The sequence below is a fragment of the Chlorocebus sabaeus genome, chromosome 18, assembly GCF_047675955.1.
Source record: "Chlorocebus sabaeus isolate Y175 chromosome 18, mChlSab1.0.hap1, whole genome shotgun sequence".
NCBI classification, from domain to species: domain Eukaryota; kingdom Metazoa; phylum Chordata; class Mammalia; order Primates; family Cercopithecidae; genus Chlorocebus; species Chlorocebus sabaeus.
The window spans coordinates 62561342-62578569 of record NC_132921.1 but is presented as its reverse complement, the minus strand read 5'-3'; the positions used below and the strand labels follow the sequence as shown (position 1 = coordinate 62578569).

Genomic DNA, 17228 nt, shown 5'->3' with positions numbered 1-17228 from the left:
TGATCTGATGTCTGTTAACTTTAAAGGTAAGAGCCTGATTTATAGTTTCTTTTCTAAACACTCAATGCAGATAAACAATCTACTTTAACTTCTTGCCTTCAAGCAATGTTATGTTCTACTTTTCATAACCCATTTGTAAAGATTTCCAGGAAGTAGCAATCTGGTAGCAATTTTACTGGTGTCTAAACTCAATGTCAGACACTGACATGACTATGTATCAGCTTAATACTTCAGAAAAGTATGGGCCAAACACTTGGTAACGACTACAGGAATTGCAAATATAGATCTCAGGAGGAAATTATAAGCCGATAGGGCAGAAATATGAAATGGTTTTCAACATATTCTTTTTTTTTTTTTTTTTTTTTGAGATGGAGTCTCGCTCTGTTGCCCAGGATGGAATGCAGTGGCCAGATCTCGGCTCACTGCAAGCTCCGCCTCCCGGGTTCACGCCATTCTCCTGCCTCAGCCTCCCCAGTAGCTGGGACTACAAGCGCGCGCCACCTCGCCCGGCTAGTTTTTTGTATTTTTTAGTAGAGATGGGGTTTCACCATGTTAGCCAGGATGGTCTCGATCTCCTGACCTCGTGATCCACCCATCTCGGCCTCCCAAAGTGCTGGGATTACAGGCTTGAGCCACCATGCCCGGCCGGTTTTCAACATATTCTAACTCCAGTTTTGCGGTGGCTGTTGCCTGAATTGTGTTGAGAAGGATTCTGAGGATGGTGTTAATGCTCTGGGGGAGAGTATATGCCATGCGCAGTCTAAAAGCCATGACTGCCATGGACAAGCAGGAGAGACTGACCTGCCAGCTCTGTTCTAGGTTTGGGGTCTTACAGTGGCAAAAGTCACAAGTCCCAAGTCTCAGTGTGGGGGTCCCACATTCTCTTATCTCCCGCCTCTGGCTGTGCCTGCTTCATCCTCTGTGAAAACTGGATCCCCCATTCCACTCCCACCGCCTCTCCGAGCACATGGCAGGAGATGCCACCCTCACAGCTCCCAAGTTTACTGTTGGCTGCACAAGTAAGTAGCAAAGACTAACTAATGGTTTTCATTTGGAAAGAACAAAAATGGTCTCTATTGAAGCATAAAGGGAATTTATTGGAAGATGGTGAGAATCAACAGGAAGACTAGAGGAGCCCGCTCAGGCAGGAAGCAAGGAAGGCAAGACAAAGTCCAGGTTCTGCCACGAGGATGGTATGCTCACGACGCAGGCACCACCAGCACTGGAGTCCTCTACCCCTGACACTCACCTTCTGCCATTTGACTCAATTCCACCATGGCCACCATGAATAATCACTAACCGAGTCACTTTTGTGTTACTCCTCAAAATTCAAACTTTCAGCCTGGAGCCTGGGATTAGCAGTACTTTGATCATAGGCCTACGTGCTACCTATTGAAGGAGTAATTCTCAGAGAAGAGGAACTTGAGTTAAACAGGTACCCTTAAGAGGTGTCCACTGCTGGCTGTATTCTACTCGGCAGAGGGCATGTGAGAGAATGTAAGGTGCTCATCTGGCCTGGAAACTGCTGTCACCAGAGTGAGAAACAAAGCTGAGCCTATGATAGTCTGAAGCTGTGGGTAAAGCTACCTAGGAATAAGCAGAGTGGTGAGAATCTAGAGCTGAAACCAGGGACTTTGGTAGATAAAACAGGCCTGGGTCAAGCTGCAGAACTAGAAAGAACTGAAGTCAGAAATAAAACAAGCAATGTCCCCAAAGTAGATTCCAATAGCAAAGACTATACTGCCAGAAACTAGTTCTGGAGTGGAGAAGGCATGCTCAGCACAGGGTTAAATTCTAAGACTGTAAACCAGGTAGTGAAGAAGTTAAAAGCTAGAGAGAACAACAAAAGGGAGCAAGAAGATGGAGGTAGACTTGCTGAAGTTCATGTAAGATTGCCATATTTGACATTTATTAATTGCAAGACATATTTGATTGACATCTATTCATTGCAGGATATGTCCTTCTATATCCATTTATTTATTTATTTATTTATTTATTTATTTATTTATTTATTTAGAGACGGAGTTTTGCTCATTCACCCAGGCTGAAGTGGCGTGATCTCAGCTCACTGCAACCTCTGTCCCCGGGGTTCAAGCGATTCTCCTGCCTCAGCCTCCGGGGTAGTTGGGATTACAGACGCATGCCACCACACCTGGCTAATTTTTGTATTTTTTTTTTTAGTAGAGACGGGGTTTCATCACGTTGGCCAGGCTGGTCTCAAAATCTTGACCTCAGGTGATCCACCTATCTCAGCGTCCCAAAGTGCTAGGATTACAGGTGTGAGCCACTGCGCCTGGCCCTCTATATACATTTATTTAGGTCACTTAGACAGTCCTTTCCCAGTTGAGGGGAAATAAAACTATAATATAGAAACTTCGGTCCTCGAGGCAATGAAGACATCAGGAGCATTGAGAACTTGATGAGTTAGTGCATTTCTCCACTGAGCTTGTCACAGTAGGCCTAACACTCAAGGAGAAACACTTTCCTTTTTCCTGATCTTCTAAATTTATCCTTAGAGGGGTCCTCATATTCTTCCTAACTGGACATAGGAGCAGTCTTGGCCAGGTGGAGGCAGCAAAGCTAAGGTGGTGCGGATAATGTCAGGCACTGAACGGATTTGAGGAGGGTGGTGAAGGGATGGTTGTTAGAAAAGAGGCAATACATGCACCTTGTGTAGGGCTGTAGGCTTTTTTACTGTTACCAGGAAGAGAAAATCATCATCATAGCCTCCATGGCGGAAGCAGCAGCAGCAGCATATCACTGATAGCACGTAGGAGAGGTTTATCCTAAACAAAAACATTTCCTGGTAGAATCACAGGTTCCAAGGTGGTACTGAGTGGTCCCCAGTTCAACTTTCAACCTTTCAAACTTCCAGCCAAATAATTTTAAGCATTAATCAACTTAAATGAAAACATTTTACTTTTATAGGGACATAACATATCTCATAAAGTTTGTTTGTTTAAAGCTTTCCCCTAGCTTTTTCCTCCAGCAGACTTTTCCAGGGGTTTCAAGACTTAAGTTCCTTATGACTCCCTAACACACATGTACATACCACACCTCTATGCTGTGCAGGAGGGAAAAGTAGGGGCAAGCTTATTTGTCCATTTCAGGATGAACAGATTAAAAGCAATTTTTGTTACATCAAACTCAGTGAGACTTTCCAATTTTCTCTTCCTCATTAAAATTTAAAAAAAAAAAATATTCCTGGAAACAAGTGAGCCACTAAATGTTAAGATTGAAAACTTTCCAGGTTATTTACAGACTGACGTTTGACATTGATGAATATACTAAAAAATAAATCAGGGAATGTGGTAATTAAAAAATAAAAATAAAAGCAAGGGCGAAGAGAGGCAAACTCAGTAAGTCAATGTAATCTATAACTTGTAGGTGACATTCTGACATACTCTCCCAACTTTAAAACTCCATATAGAACATCTTCAAAGCCACCTTACCCCTTAAACTGGGGCAAACTACTATTTAATTTCATTTATTATTTTTAAAAATATATTTTACTGGATAGGAGGTCTCCCATGTTGCCCAGGCTGGTCTCCAACTCCTGGGCTCAAGTGATCCTGCTGTCTTGGACTCTCAGAATGCTGGGATTACACGTGTGAGCCACCATGCCCGGCCTATTTCAGAGCTGATTTTTAGACTGAGTGTTTAGGAAGACAAAGACATCTCTATTTAGTGAAGAAACTCAACAGCTCAAGGAATTTTCTACTTTAATAAAAGCTGAATATAGACCTACATAAAATTTTACAACCCTGAGACAAAGACAAATGAAGTTTTAGTAGCTAAAGAAAATACAGCACCGTTCCACATTATGTGTATCTTTAATGCCTACGCCTACCTTTCGTTCATTTAGTGAGCTGAAGAAAAAAATGTTCAAACCCTTATGTGCATTTCCTTAAGTTCCTAGAACACCGTAATACTGACATGTATGATTGCACTATTTCGTATCTGTCGATGATTCTGAATTTCACTAAAAACCGCAAAGGAAACCAATAGTCACACAATTATTCTGATAACCCCACCAAAGAGGAAATAAAGAAAGGAAGTTACTCTGAAAGTCTGACAAGGCAGAAGTGACTGCAGCAGAAGGGCCTCAAGGGTCAGTTCATGAGGACCTTGATTAACTCTCATCTTTACGCCCCCACCCCATCCTTCCGGGTCCTCCCCCTTCTTCAGCGACTGGCTACAAGGCTCATAGGAAAGGTGCGCGGCTTCAGACCGACACGATTCCAGCTGTGGCTCCTCCACTTTCGGGGTCGCTGTTTCCACAGCTTTCGAGCAGGATAACCATACTTGTTGCACTTCCCTCACTGGGCTGCCGCCAGCATCATATAGAAATACGCTGTCCCAACATAAGCCAAAGCCACCATTACTGAGATAGTCGCCAAACAGAACTCAGCTTCGGTTCCCCTCCCGGCAAGGCTGGTTCGACCTACAGTCAACAGGAAACTCCTGGGGGCAGGGACAGGATCCCTGCCTCGGAAGGAGGCCAGACGTGAACGTTGTTTGGACGGCATCAGGATGGTGATGAGGGTGTGAGTAACGCCCCCGGCTCACGCGGTTGGGCTGAGATTTTACTACCAACGACAAAGGGTGCGGAAGCATAGTGCTGAGAAGCAGCCAGCCAGCCAAAAAAACTCAACCCGTCCTCCCCCCCAAATACAAGCCCCAAAGCCCTGGGCACTACGGAGAGCCGGGCCAAGGAAAAAAGAAAGGCAGAGAGGCGGAATCGGGGCGCCCCATTCAATCCCCGCGGCAGCCGAGCGTCGGTGGGTTCGCGGCTGGGAAGGGGCGCCGCGGGCCTCCTCTCCGGGCGGGGAAGCACCTCCTCCTCACGCCCCCTCAGCCTGCGCCGCCCCCGGGAATCCGCCCCGGACCCCGCCGCCATGTTGGGTCGGGAGAAGTGACACGGACCGGTCGCATACCCAGACCACAGCAAAGCGGCCCGGAGCCCGCCGAGGGGACCTGACGGGGGCGTAGGCGCCGGAAGGCTGGGGGCCCTGGAGCCGGACCGGCGTGGCCCGAGTTCCGGTGAGCGGACGGCGGCGCGCGCAGGTAGCCGCAGCCCCCGCCCCGCGCCCGCCCCCGCCCCCGCCCCCGCTAGAAGTGAGGGGGCGGGGCCGGGGGAAGGAGGTGGAGAGTGAGGCCGAGGGGTGGGGAGCCAGGGAACTCCCTCCTCCTGAAGCAACGCGTCCCGGGCCGGCTCTGCCGTCGTTGCTGCCGCCGGGCGCCCCGGGACGAGGAGGTGGAGGAGGGAGAGGGCCCGCGGGCCTCGCCTCCGCCCTCCGCCCCCTCCCGCCACCTACAGCTGCGGTAGCAGCGACTCATGAGAGCGCGGCCGGAGGACAGGTAAGGACCGGGTGGGGCCCCGCGGGCGGAGGGGTCCACCCCGGCACGGACAGGGCTAGGCCCCAGCGCCCGGAGCCGCCGGCACCGCCGCGGTTCCCCGCCCCCGCGGGCCAGAGTCGGGAAGTTGGGAAGAAACTTCTCCCCTCCCCCGGCTCGCCCGGCGGGCTCGTCTCGTTCCCCGCGCTACCTGCTTCCCCCTGACTCGGTCTCTGCCCCGTTCAGTCCTGCCGGGTCCCGCCCAAGTCCGACCTGAGGTCCCAGGGGCGTGGGGACACTCTCCACCGCTTGTCTTTGGGGTCCTGTGGACAGCCCGGCGGCGTGGAGGCGAGGTTTATTTTTGCCCACACGGCCGAAGTGGGGGCGAGGGAAGCGGTCCCTTTTCGGTCCTAAAGGCTGGGGGTCTGTGTGTCGGCCGACGCCGGTAGCAGCTGTGCGGGGAGAGGAGAGGGTGTGTGGGGCGAGTGGGTGAGCCTCTCTGGCTTTAACTTGGTTTGATTGAAAACCGCAACATGTTTAAAGTTTTCCTTTGTTTTGGATTGGGGGTTGGGAAATTTACCATTCAGCGTCCACTTTTTCATGCCACTCCGCCTCCCGTTGCGTTCGGTTCCCTGTCCACATGTGTTAAAGAAAATTTTGTCTTAAAGTGTGTTTTTCTTCTTGATAATTGCTTCCAGCTTTCACTTTATTGGGCATGGAGCAGAGTTGTTTTAAGAAGCTCTTTGAAAATCAAGTCTGGTGTAGGGACTTTAGTTTTTGTTTTGTAGTGAGTAGGACTTAACAGTTCGGATTTGGTTGAATTATTTTCTGCATAATTAATTGATATAGGCGTGGAATAACATACGGTCTAATTTGTACATTATTAAAGGAAATAATGAAAGTCTGGTGGAAGCACAATTTTATGTCCATACCATTTATTATGTATATACGTTCCACGGATGTGTGTTTTCACATAGTTGATTTCACGTATATATAATATGATTATAGTATCTTCATGTATTATAATTGTAAGATTAGTGCCAAAGATGTCTTGATAATTTTAAATGTGTTTAAACCATCCTGTTAAATTTCTAAAGTTAACTCACTAAGGAAAATATTACTAAATGTATACACATGACTGCACTTAAGGAAAAGTGCATGGTAAATCTAATATCTTAACTGTCACAGTGCTTGGCACACGGTAGACAGAAAGCATTTTGGTCGGGTAATAAAGGAGTATCTTGTATTAACCAAGGATCTTGTATGCATCACTTACGATTTTCATATATTGTACAGTAAGGAAGTTTTACTTTAGCAAATAATATATATGGTTTTGTTGTTTTTGTTTGCTTATAAATGTGAGACCCCTGCCACAATTGACATGTAAGAAAAGGAAGTTAAATTGTATTTTAATTTTTGGACATTAGCTAAAAGTCCGTGTAGATTTTAAATGCTGGTTGACATTTCAGAGGGTCCTACATTTGAAATAGACAATTGCCTTTGATCTGAAAACAAAACAGTTTATATCCATGTTTCCAGGATAAAAGATAAAAGGGCTCTTAAAATAAATACTCTGTTGTAACCACCGTAATGTTATAATAGCTTTAATTTCGCAGTTAGGTTTTGCTGACTTCATAAACCACAAAATTGATTCCTTTCTGTTCATCTGAAAGTGAAATTACAGCTTTGACCTGTCTTCCTGGGTTAGGTGGAATTTGTCTTATGGTCGAAGTATATAACATTAATACATGGGCGTTTTTTTGTGTGTGTTTTAGTTCAGGAAATTCACAAGCTGAAAAATTGTTTATGCAAGTAGAATTCCTTCGTGGTATGTATTGATAAAAGAATAAATGTGCTAAAAGACTAGAAGTAAACCTGTATAAGCGAAATATTATCAACCGATGGTGTAAGACTTATTCAAAGTTGAAATTTGCATCATGTTAGTAAATAATTTATTCCTATGGGTAGTTTTTCTTTACAACATCAGTGTAGGCATCAGTTATTAATTCTATTAGCATTATAGTAAGAAAGAAGACTAATGCCAAAAAAATTTAAGTGATGCTAAACTCTGGTGTCACCCAAACTTGGGTAATTAAAAAAGAAAAAACCTGCAAGGAAATTTCTGTGAACGTAAAAATAGAAGCATAGAATACCTGTGGTTCTATGAAAGGAAATATATGGGAAGAGGGAGGAGATTGTGATAGGGACCTGGCTTCTGAAGTGGTGACAAAGTTCTTTTAACCTGATAGGCGTTACCAAGGGTATTGGTTTTAGTGTAATACATTAAGTCCTACGTTTGTATGCAGAATCTGTTTCTATGTTTTATTTTACGTGAATTTTTTTTTAAGGAATCCAGTGTATAATGTACTATATGAGGTGCTTGGTTTAAGAACATAATTTGGTGACTGACTTTAGAACACTACCTAGGCTATCCTTTGCAAATAGGAATTGATTTGTTAAATCATAATTGTCATATACCAGCTAGTATGTATAACGACTTTGAACACGTCAGGCTGGGCATGGTGGCTCACACCTGTAATCCCAGCACTTTGGGAGGCGGAGGCAAGGGGATCACCTGAGACCAGGAGTTTGAGACCAGCCTGGCCAATATGGTGAAACCCCATCTCTACTAAAAAGTACAAAAATTATCTGGGTGTGGTGGTGCACCCCTGTAATCCCAGCTACCTGGGAGGCTGAGGCACAATAATCGCTTGAAACCCGGAGACAGCGATTGCAGTGAGCTGAGATAGTGCTACTGCATTGCAGCCCGGGCAACAGAGTGAGACTGTCTCAAAAAAAAAAAAAAAGTCAAATACTCCTAAATATACAATAATTAGAGAATTGTTGGGAAAAAATTTCTAAATAAAGTTCTACTTGGTTTTCTTTAGTAGGTTAATTGTTTTAATATTTTGAGAGAAGACACAGGTTTTACAAAATTAAACTCCGCTTCGGCTTGTGTATTGTAAATAACCAATAGAAGGTAATCAAAATGTTTATTGAACGAATGGATACTGTTCTGTCATCAAATGCTCTGTTTTTCTGAAAATTACATAAATGACAAAACTCAATTATGACATCAAGATCGTAAGTTTTGACTTTTATCTATTTTCAGTTTTCTAGAATAGTAATTCTTTAGATCAGTAATTTCAGCCTTAGTTTTTGTATTCTTAAGAATGCCATGAAATCTCAGCATAAAGTAAGTTTTTGTTAAAAGTTTATGAAGATTTGCAGCACCTGAAGGATGAATATGTTTTGGTTCTAAATTACAATATGGTGTTGGAGTTTCAGAAATGCAGAGAATCATTGGGTCATGCTATTTTATTTGCTTTATGTAATGGCTTGCTATTTTAGTTGTTCACATTGTGGCTTTGCATTGTTGTAGAGTTGAAGAAGAGATCACATCTGTGCCAGATTCTTATATCACAGGAACTTTTGGTCATGTTGTAAAGGTGATGTTTGTGGTGCAGGCTTTGTTGTGTGAATATTTACAGGAAGTTTTAGTAAGATCTTCCATTGTTTAGAACCCTACATGGCTTAGGTCACCTTCAGTTCACATTTAAACAGGTTTATAATATAAATATAAGTCTTATAGCGAGGTACAACTACTTTTCTTTAAAGGAAATAATCTGTTTCTATTAAAGTGTGTTGTCTTGTTGGTAGTTTGTGTATGGCTATGGCAGGGTATGTATTATCTCTTTTCTTCCTCTCAGCTGCTCCAGTGCCACAATTAGGCTGAGTATTGCTCAGCTGCAGCTGCTGGGTGATTACTAACCATCCAGCTCCTGTCTAAACTCAGAGGCAGATTTAGCAAAAGGAGCTATAGTAACAGTAGAGGGTGAAAGAGAAGAGCCAGTGCTGCCGCCAATATCGTTTTCACATGTCTGTATGCCAAGGAATCGTTGGCTACGGCAGCACTACTGTTGTCTTGGAACTAGCAGAGTTGATGGCAATATATCCTGGTCTGGATTTGGGTTTACCTTTAAGATCTGAAAGCCCACTCCAGGAAAGACAGAGAATCCTGTAAATTTAGAGTATAGAATAGTGTACTGTTGAGGTACTAATGGACTGAGTTACAAGCCTCTGTGCCTCAACACTTCCCCCTCCTGCCAAATCTAGGGTAGCAGTGCCCTTCAGTTTCTCTTGTTCAAATGTACAGTAAGCTGTGAGACTGCAGGTTCCTTGTAGCATTATACTTCATTTTGCTTTAAGCTGTGATTCTTAGAATTGCTTCTTTTACTGTTGTTTAGGGGAGGGGAGTAGAATTGCTGGCGTGTAGGTTCTTTGGACTCTACTTTCTCCTAGGAAGTGGAAGGCCTTCAAGAGGAATGACTTCTAGAATTAGCTATACATTGCATATCCCCTGTGGCTGCCTGAATTTTGCTAGTAGGAACTCTGCGTTCTTTTCCTTTTGTTCTTTCTTTATCCCTGGTGTTTGAGAAGATGGACATCAACAGTTGCAAATACATTATCAGCTATATATGGCAATCCCCAGACTGGGAGATGCCATAGGCAAATTTTGCTGCTTCTAAAATGTTGCTCAGCTTATACATATGCCAAGCAAATAGCAGCAGTTGCATCTTTTCTGTTTTTTTGTTTTGCTTTGTTTTTGAGACAGGATCTCACTCTGTTGCCCAGAGTGGAGTGCAGTGGCGCAGTCACAGCTCACTGCAGCCTTTACCTCCGGGGTCTAAGGGATCCTCCCACTTTAGCCTCCTGAGTAGCAGTGACCACAGGTGTGCACCACCATGCCTGGCCTTTTTTTTTTTTGGACGGAGTCTGACTCTGTTGCCCAGGCTGGAGTGCAATGACGTGATCTTGGCTCACTGCAATGCCTCCCAGGTTGAAGTGAATTCTCTTGCCTCATCCTCCCGAGTAGCTGGGATTACAGGCATGCACCACCACGCTCAGCTAATTTTTGTATTTTTAGTAGAGACAGGGTTTCACCGTGTTGGCCAGACTGGAGCATGCCTGACTGATTTTTGAACTTTTTGGAGAGATGAGGTCTCACCATGTTGTCCAGGCTGGTCTCAAACTCCTGGGTTCCAGCGATCCACCTGCCTGGGCCTCCCAAAATGCTGGGATTATAGGCCACCACACCCAGCCACAGCAGCGTCTTGTCCTTGCTTTTACCACTACTATCTACTGAAAATCTGGAGGCAATTCCTTTGACTTATCTTGTCTTTGGTAATTTGGGGTTTGGCTAATTTGGGATGGAGATTAGAGAGGATTGAGAAAAATAGTGCTCAAACATGTATAACCAGAGGAAGGATGAGGTACAGGAAGACCATACATTTGAACATTAAGTACACATCATTATGGCATATACTTAGCAAGACTTTGGTGTTATGACCTCTTTGTGCTCCCACAAAACACTTATGTCAAAACACACCTCTCCTTGCTTTGTAATTATTTCTTTCCATGCTTGTCTGTTATTCTTGACCTAGTACTCACTGTGTCAAGGAGCTGTTTTATAGCATCTTTGAGAACAGCCCTTACCACAATAAATACTAAATAAATTCTGAATTGCATGTAGGGATGTGGTTGTAGGCAGATTTATATGAATTTACAACTACAGACAAATGTTTTGAGTACAGCTCTACTAAAATGTTGTAAAACTAGCTTAATGCTATTTCATAGCTCAAAGTTAATTCTTTAGATTTTTGCTCTCAAAGTTTTATTCTAGAAGGTGATTTTACAAAATAGCTTAAGCAATCCTTCAAACATTAATTTAAAGGTCATTTTGATATTTCTAATATGAACTGAAAATTTGTTGTAGTTGAAGTTAAACTAGTCTCTAGTAAGATTTATTTTAAATAAATACGTTGTACTATTTTAGCGAATAGAAGTCCAAGTTATGCTAAAGACAAATCCTAGATTTTTTTAAAAATGCGTTTGGTATCATCACAGTAGTGACAATCAGTATCGCAATTATAACTTGTTCATATATACCTAGGACAAAAAGAAAAAAGTCCTGATTGTCCTGTGGTAATGTGTGTGAACGAATGCATAATTCATAGGTATACTTTTGCTGGGTTATTGGGGGTGAGGACGGAACAGGAAGTGCTGGGAGGAAAAGAACTGACCACTGAAACTTCAAGATTGTTTGGTTTTCAGCCTCTGTTCCCAACAAAATGTGGATTCTAGGTTTTCTTCGACTGACTTAGGAGGATTTTCACTTCTCTAATTTTTTAATGTAACTTTTCAGTTTCTTAGCATTAAGTAGAAATTGGGGTGAGGTGGAGAAAGTTGGTGGTGGTTGTGTATAAGTTTAATACTTCAAATTGTTTCCTGGCAAATGTGTTGACTTCTAACTTTTATTCTGATGTGATTAATATTTTACAGATAAGGATACTTTAAAAATAATAGCAGTCAGACATTTGAAAGGAGCAGAGAAGGCAATATGGTGTTATAAGGAAAGGACTGGAAGGTAGAGCACTCTCTAGATTTTAGTTTCATTTCTGATGGTGAAGAGCTGTTTAGCCTTGGTCAGTTCAGTAAAATCCCTAGGCCTTAGTTTAGCAATTTGAAACAAAAGGTAGTTGGGCCTGATGGTTTCTAATAGTTTCTCAGCTTTATATAAATGTGTGTTCTGCCACAGTTGAAGTTGTTACAGTATAGTCATGCTCTGCCTAAGGAAGTTTCAGTCCATGATGGTGATCCTCTAAGATTATAGTAGAGCTGCCCTATACAGGTGTACCATTTTTCTTTAAACTGTGTAATTACTGATCTGTTCTACATTTAGTTATGTTTAAATACACAAATACTTACTGTGTTACAGTTGCCTGCAGTATTCTGTACTGTTGCCTGCTGTACAGGTTTGTAGCCTGAGAGAAATAGGCCATACTATGTGGCCCAAGGTTGTAGTCAGCTACACCACGTAGGTTTGTGTAAGTACACTCTAGAGTGTTCACATAATGTCAGAATTGCCTAATGAGGCATTTCTCAGAATATATGTTAAGTGATGCATGACCGTATTGATAAAATTTTAAGGAAATGTTTGAGTCTCAATTTTGGAATCAAATTAGCTATAAGGAAAGATTATAAAAAAACTGACCCATGGACTTGGCACGGAACTTTCTCAAGCAAATGGCAGTTATACTAATTAAGCAAATGTTTATTAAACCTGTGGTGTGACAAATATTATGCTAGGTTTTTGTTTTTTGGGTCTTTTTTTTTTTTTTTTTTTGAGCTGGAGTCTCGCTCTGTCTCCCAGGCTGGAGTGCAGTGGCTCAATCTCGGCTCACTACAACCTCAGCCTCCTGGGTTCAAGTGATTCTCCTGCCTCAGCCTCCCAAGTAGCTGGGATTACAGGTGTGTGCCACCACGCCCAGCTAATTTTTGTGTTTTTAGTAGAGAATGGGGTTTCTTCATGTTGGTCAGGCTGGTCTCCAACTTCCTATCTCAGGTGATCCACCTGCCTTGGCCTCCCAAAGTGCCGGGCTTACAGGTATGAGCCACCTCAGCCGGTTTTGGTGTTTTTTTTTTTTTTTTTTTTTTTTTTTTGAGACACAGTCTCGGCTCACTGCAACCTCTGTCTCCCGGGTTCAAGCAGTTCTCCCTGCCTCATCCTCCTGAGTAGCTGGGATTACAGGTGTGTGCCACCATACCAAGCTAATTTTCTTATTTTTAGTAGGGATGGGGTTTCACCATGTTGGCCTGGTTGGTCTTGAACTACTGACCTCAGGTGATCTGCCTGCCTTGGCCCCCCAAAGTGTTGGGATTGCAGACGTGAGCCACTGTGCCCAGCCCAGATTTTTTCGTAATAAAATTTAAAAAATGACTTAATAATTCTGTTGAAGTGGATAGTTATGATGTCAATTAACAAGTAATCGTGGCTGTTTGAATAAAAACTTTGCAACATTATATCAGAAAAGTAGCCACTATTATCAAAATTTACACTTAATTTTTTTAATTGACAAAGGTATGGACAGCTTGTTCTGGATATTTGTTTTTATACACATACAGTTAATATTTAGAACAAGACAAGCATGGCATTGGAAAATGTTTAACTTTTTAAGTTTTGTGAAATAGATTTTCTAAAACAAAGAAACTAAAATTATAGTGTTCTGAAAGTTTGTAAGTTGATGTTTGAAAAGTAGAATCTGTAGGCCGGGCACAGTGGTTCACGCCTGTAATCCCAGCACTTTGGGAGGCCAAGGCGGGCGGATCACAAGGTCAGGAGATCGAGACCATCCTGGCTAACATGGTGAAACCTCATCTCTACTAAAAAAATACAAAAAATTAGCCGGGCGCAGTGGCGGGCGCCTGTAGTCCCAGCTACTTGGGAGGTTGAGGCAGGAGAATGGCGCGAATCCGGGAGGCGGAGCTTGCAGTGAGCCGAGATTGCGCCGCTGCACTCCAGCCTGGGCGCAAAAGGGAGACACTGTCTCAAAAAAAAAAAAAAAAAAAAAAAAAAATTAGAGTCTGTTTTTCCAGGAAGTCTTTTCTGTAACATAAGCCTTTTGGCCTGATTTCTAGGCAGCCCGTTGGAGTCTTATAAAAGCCTCACAAATAGGTAAAATGTTTTGGTGGTAAAATATTTTCTGACTGATTCTCAGTTTTTGCCTTGCTTTTGTTAACTGCTGAACTCTTTGATCAAATAAAATATTTGGCCTACAAATGCTCTGATTGTGAGGTGGGTGAACCCTGTAGCCTTGCCAATCACCCTCCTTTCCCACCTTACCAGCTCTTCACTATTTAAAAATCACTGTTTCGAGTTCCCTGTTAGGATACTCAGATTCTCCCTATAAGGCATTGCTGTTAAGCTTAATTTAAGTACAGAAACTTCCCTGGATTTCCCCACCTGCTTGATAGGCGCTGTGTGAAACCTGCCTCATACTCTAACCCTATAGGACAGTATGAGTTATAGAAAAGCTTCAAAAGATTGGGAGTAATAAACAAAAGTAGTAGAAAAGGGTTTGGGAAAATGAGGAGTGTTATAATACGGAGTTTGTAACTTTATCTTCTCTGTCCTTTTTCATTTCCCACCCATTCACTCCTCTTTGGCATTGGGTAGGGAAAGAAGAAAGCCTGTTCTGTAATAGGTACTATGCCACACTTTTGTGTGCATTATCACATTTGACTTGAATCTTTGAAATGTGTTTCCAAAATACACAGAAAAATTAGGAATGAGATGGGTATTTATTTTTATTTTTGAGACAGAGTCTCACTCTGTCACCCAGGCTGGAATGCAGTGGCAAAACCTTGGTTCACTGCAACTTCTGCCTCCCAGGCTCAAGTGATCCTCCCACCTTAGTCTCTGAGTAGCTGCTGGGACCACAGTTGTGAGCCACCATGCCCTGCTAATTTTTTGTTTTTAATTTTTAAAATTTAAAATGTGTCACCATGTTGCTCAGACTCGTCTTAAACCCCCTAGGCTCAAAGGATCCCCCCGCCTCAGCCTCCCAAGGTGCTGGGATTACAGGTGTGAGCCACCATGCCCAGCCTGTTTTTTATTTTTATTTTTTTTAGAATGGAGACAGGGTTTCGCCATGTTGCTCAGGCTGTCTTGAACTCCTAGGCTCAAGCAGTCCACTTGCCTCAACCTCCCGAAGTGCTAGGATTACAGGTGTGAGCGACTGTGCTGGATCCCTTGAGGTAGGGATTTATTACAGATGAAGAAACCGAGGATCAGAAAGTATATATAATTTGCTAAGGTCACACAACTAGCAGAACTGGGATTTAAATCTAGGGCTGACTATAAGCCTGTTGTGTATGCGGTAACTTTTTTAGGAATGAGGAGCAGTGATGGAAAGGGAGATTTCTTGTCTTTTTTCTTCTTCATTAAATAGTGCATTTGAATTGTTGGCAAAGAATGTTCAATTAATACTTTTTTTTTTTTTTTTTTTGAGATGGAGTTTCACTCTTGTTGCTCAGGTGGAGTGCAATGGCGCGATCTCTGCTCACTGCAACCTCTGCCTCCCAGGTTCAAGCGATTCTTCTGCCTCAGCCTCCTGAGTAGCTGGGATTACAGGCATACACCACCGTGCCCAGCTTATTGTTTGTACTTTTAGTAGAGATGGGATTTCTCCATGTTGGTCAGGCTGGTCTCGAACTCCCGACCTCAGGTGATCCGCCTCGGCTTCCCAAAGTGCTGGGATTACAGGCGTGAGCCACCGCGCCCAGCAATACTTTTTAATTATTTTCTTTTCTTTCTTTTTTTTTATTTTTTATTTTATTTTTCTTTCTTTCTGTTTGCCCAGGCTGGAGTGCAGTGGCGTGATCATAGCTCATTACAGCCTCGAACTCCTTGGCTCAAGTAATCTTCCTGAGCAGCTGAGACTACAGGCTTGAACTACTACACCCAGCCTATGCTTTTCTTTTTAATGGAAGTAACTTTGTGGTGCATGTTTTATAATAGACATCAGTTGTTAATTAAGGTCGGATATTAAATATATTCATTAACTGAAAAATATGTGTTATTACACTAACAACTGTAGCAAATGCTATCTTTTTGTAAGTTGGGGTTAGTAATGGAAAATGATATACTAAGTCCAAGACATTCTTCATCTTTTTATAAAATAAGGTGTTTGTTCAGCCAGATTAGCAGAGCATGTTTTACCAATAAAGTTTCTTTTTTTCCTAAACTTAACTCATCAAAAGAATAAAGAAACATGCAAAAGATGAGTTATTACACTAAACTGTAGCAAATGTTGCCCTTTTATAGGTTTGAGTTTGTGAAGTCTATATGTTCTCTCTCTGTATATACACATACACACTCTCTATACATATATATACACATGTATATGGAGTGTGTACTCAAATCTGTCTTCTGCCTCAGAAGCTGGATCAAATTGCTACTGTACAATGTTGCCTTTATTTCTACTAATTATATCATTTATTTCTAGGTGAGTTAGTAGAGGTAGATGGAAGGTCTTTATTGCCTGATGATTCAGTCAACATGTCAGACGTGTTGCGGAAAGACAGCCATTTTCTAATTTGCCCTGTCAGTATAATAGCAGTTTCCTACATCTTGGTACAGACTCATCAGCCATTCAAGGCTATACTTCTAGAGGAAGCAAGGGTTCTTCCATACTGGCTTGCTCCTCATTCTTATAGTCTTCTATACTAGTTGGTTCCTGTACATCATTTTTTTGAGACAGAGGGTCACTCTGTCTCCCAGGCTGGAGTCCAGTGGCACAATCACCGCTTACTGCAGCCTCTTCTTCCTGGGCTCAAGCAATGCAGTCACCTCAGCGTCCCCAGTAGCTGCAACACAGGTGTGCACCACTATGCCTGGCTAATTTTATTTAATTTTTATTTTTATATTTTTTTGAGAGAGAATCTTGTTCTGTCGCCAGGCTGGAATGCTGTGGCATGATCTCAGCTCACTGCAACCTCCAACTCCCCGGGTCAAGCGATTCTCCTGCCTCAGCCTCCTGAGTAGCTGGGATTAGAGGCACACGACACCATGCCCAGCTAATTTTTGTATTTTTAGTTGAGACGGAGTTTCACCATGTTGGCCAGGATGGTCTTAATCTCCTGACCTCGTGATCCACCCACCTCAGCCTCCCAAAGTGCTGGGATTACAGTCGTGAGCCACCACACCCGGCCTTTGTTTTTATTTTTCCAGAGACGGGCATTCCTGTGTTGCCCAGGCTGTTCTCAAACTCCTGAGTTTGATCCTCCCCAACTTTGGCCTTCCAGAGTGCTGAGATTATAGGCATGAGCCACCACCTCCAGCCTTGTAACTATTATTGTTATATGAACATCACTCTCTGGAAGAAGAGTCTCATCTAAAGCTACCAGTGGAAATTTTATTTGCCACTCTCTTGCCACTGTGTCAAGTTCTTACGTTAACAGTAATTTCCTTCACCATCTTAGTAGCCTTTTCTTCTTTGATTTCCTTTTATTTCTCCAATTGTATCTAAGAATGTACCCTTTGTCCTCCC

General features: G+C 42.8%; 1 protein-coding gene across 4 annotated transcripts in view; it reads left to right on the top strand.

Moving 5' to 3' along the window:
- Positions 1 to 4879: 4879 nt before the first annotated feature.
- Positions 4880 to 17228, top strand: part of YES1 (YES proto-oncogene 1, Src family tyrosine kinase) — an 85623-nt gene continuing 73274 nt past the window's right edge. For 3 of the 4 annotated variants that reach the window (XM_007974501.3, XM_037982465.2, XM_037982464.2), the window contains exon 1: positions 5136 to 5361. The gene's annotated coding sequence lies outside the window, so the exon portion shown is untranslated. Of the gene's footprint in view, positions 5068 to 5135; positions 5362 to 17228 lie in introns of those variants that run through there. The other variant, XM_037982467.2, reaches the window with a different exon arrangement.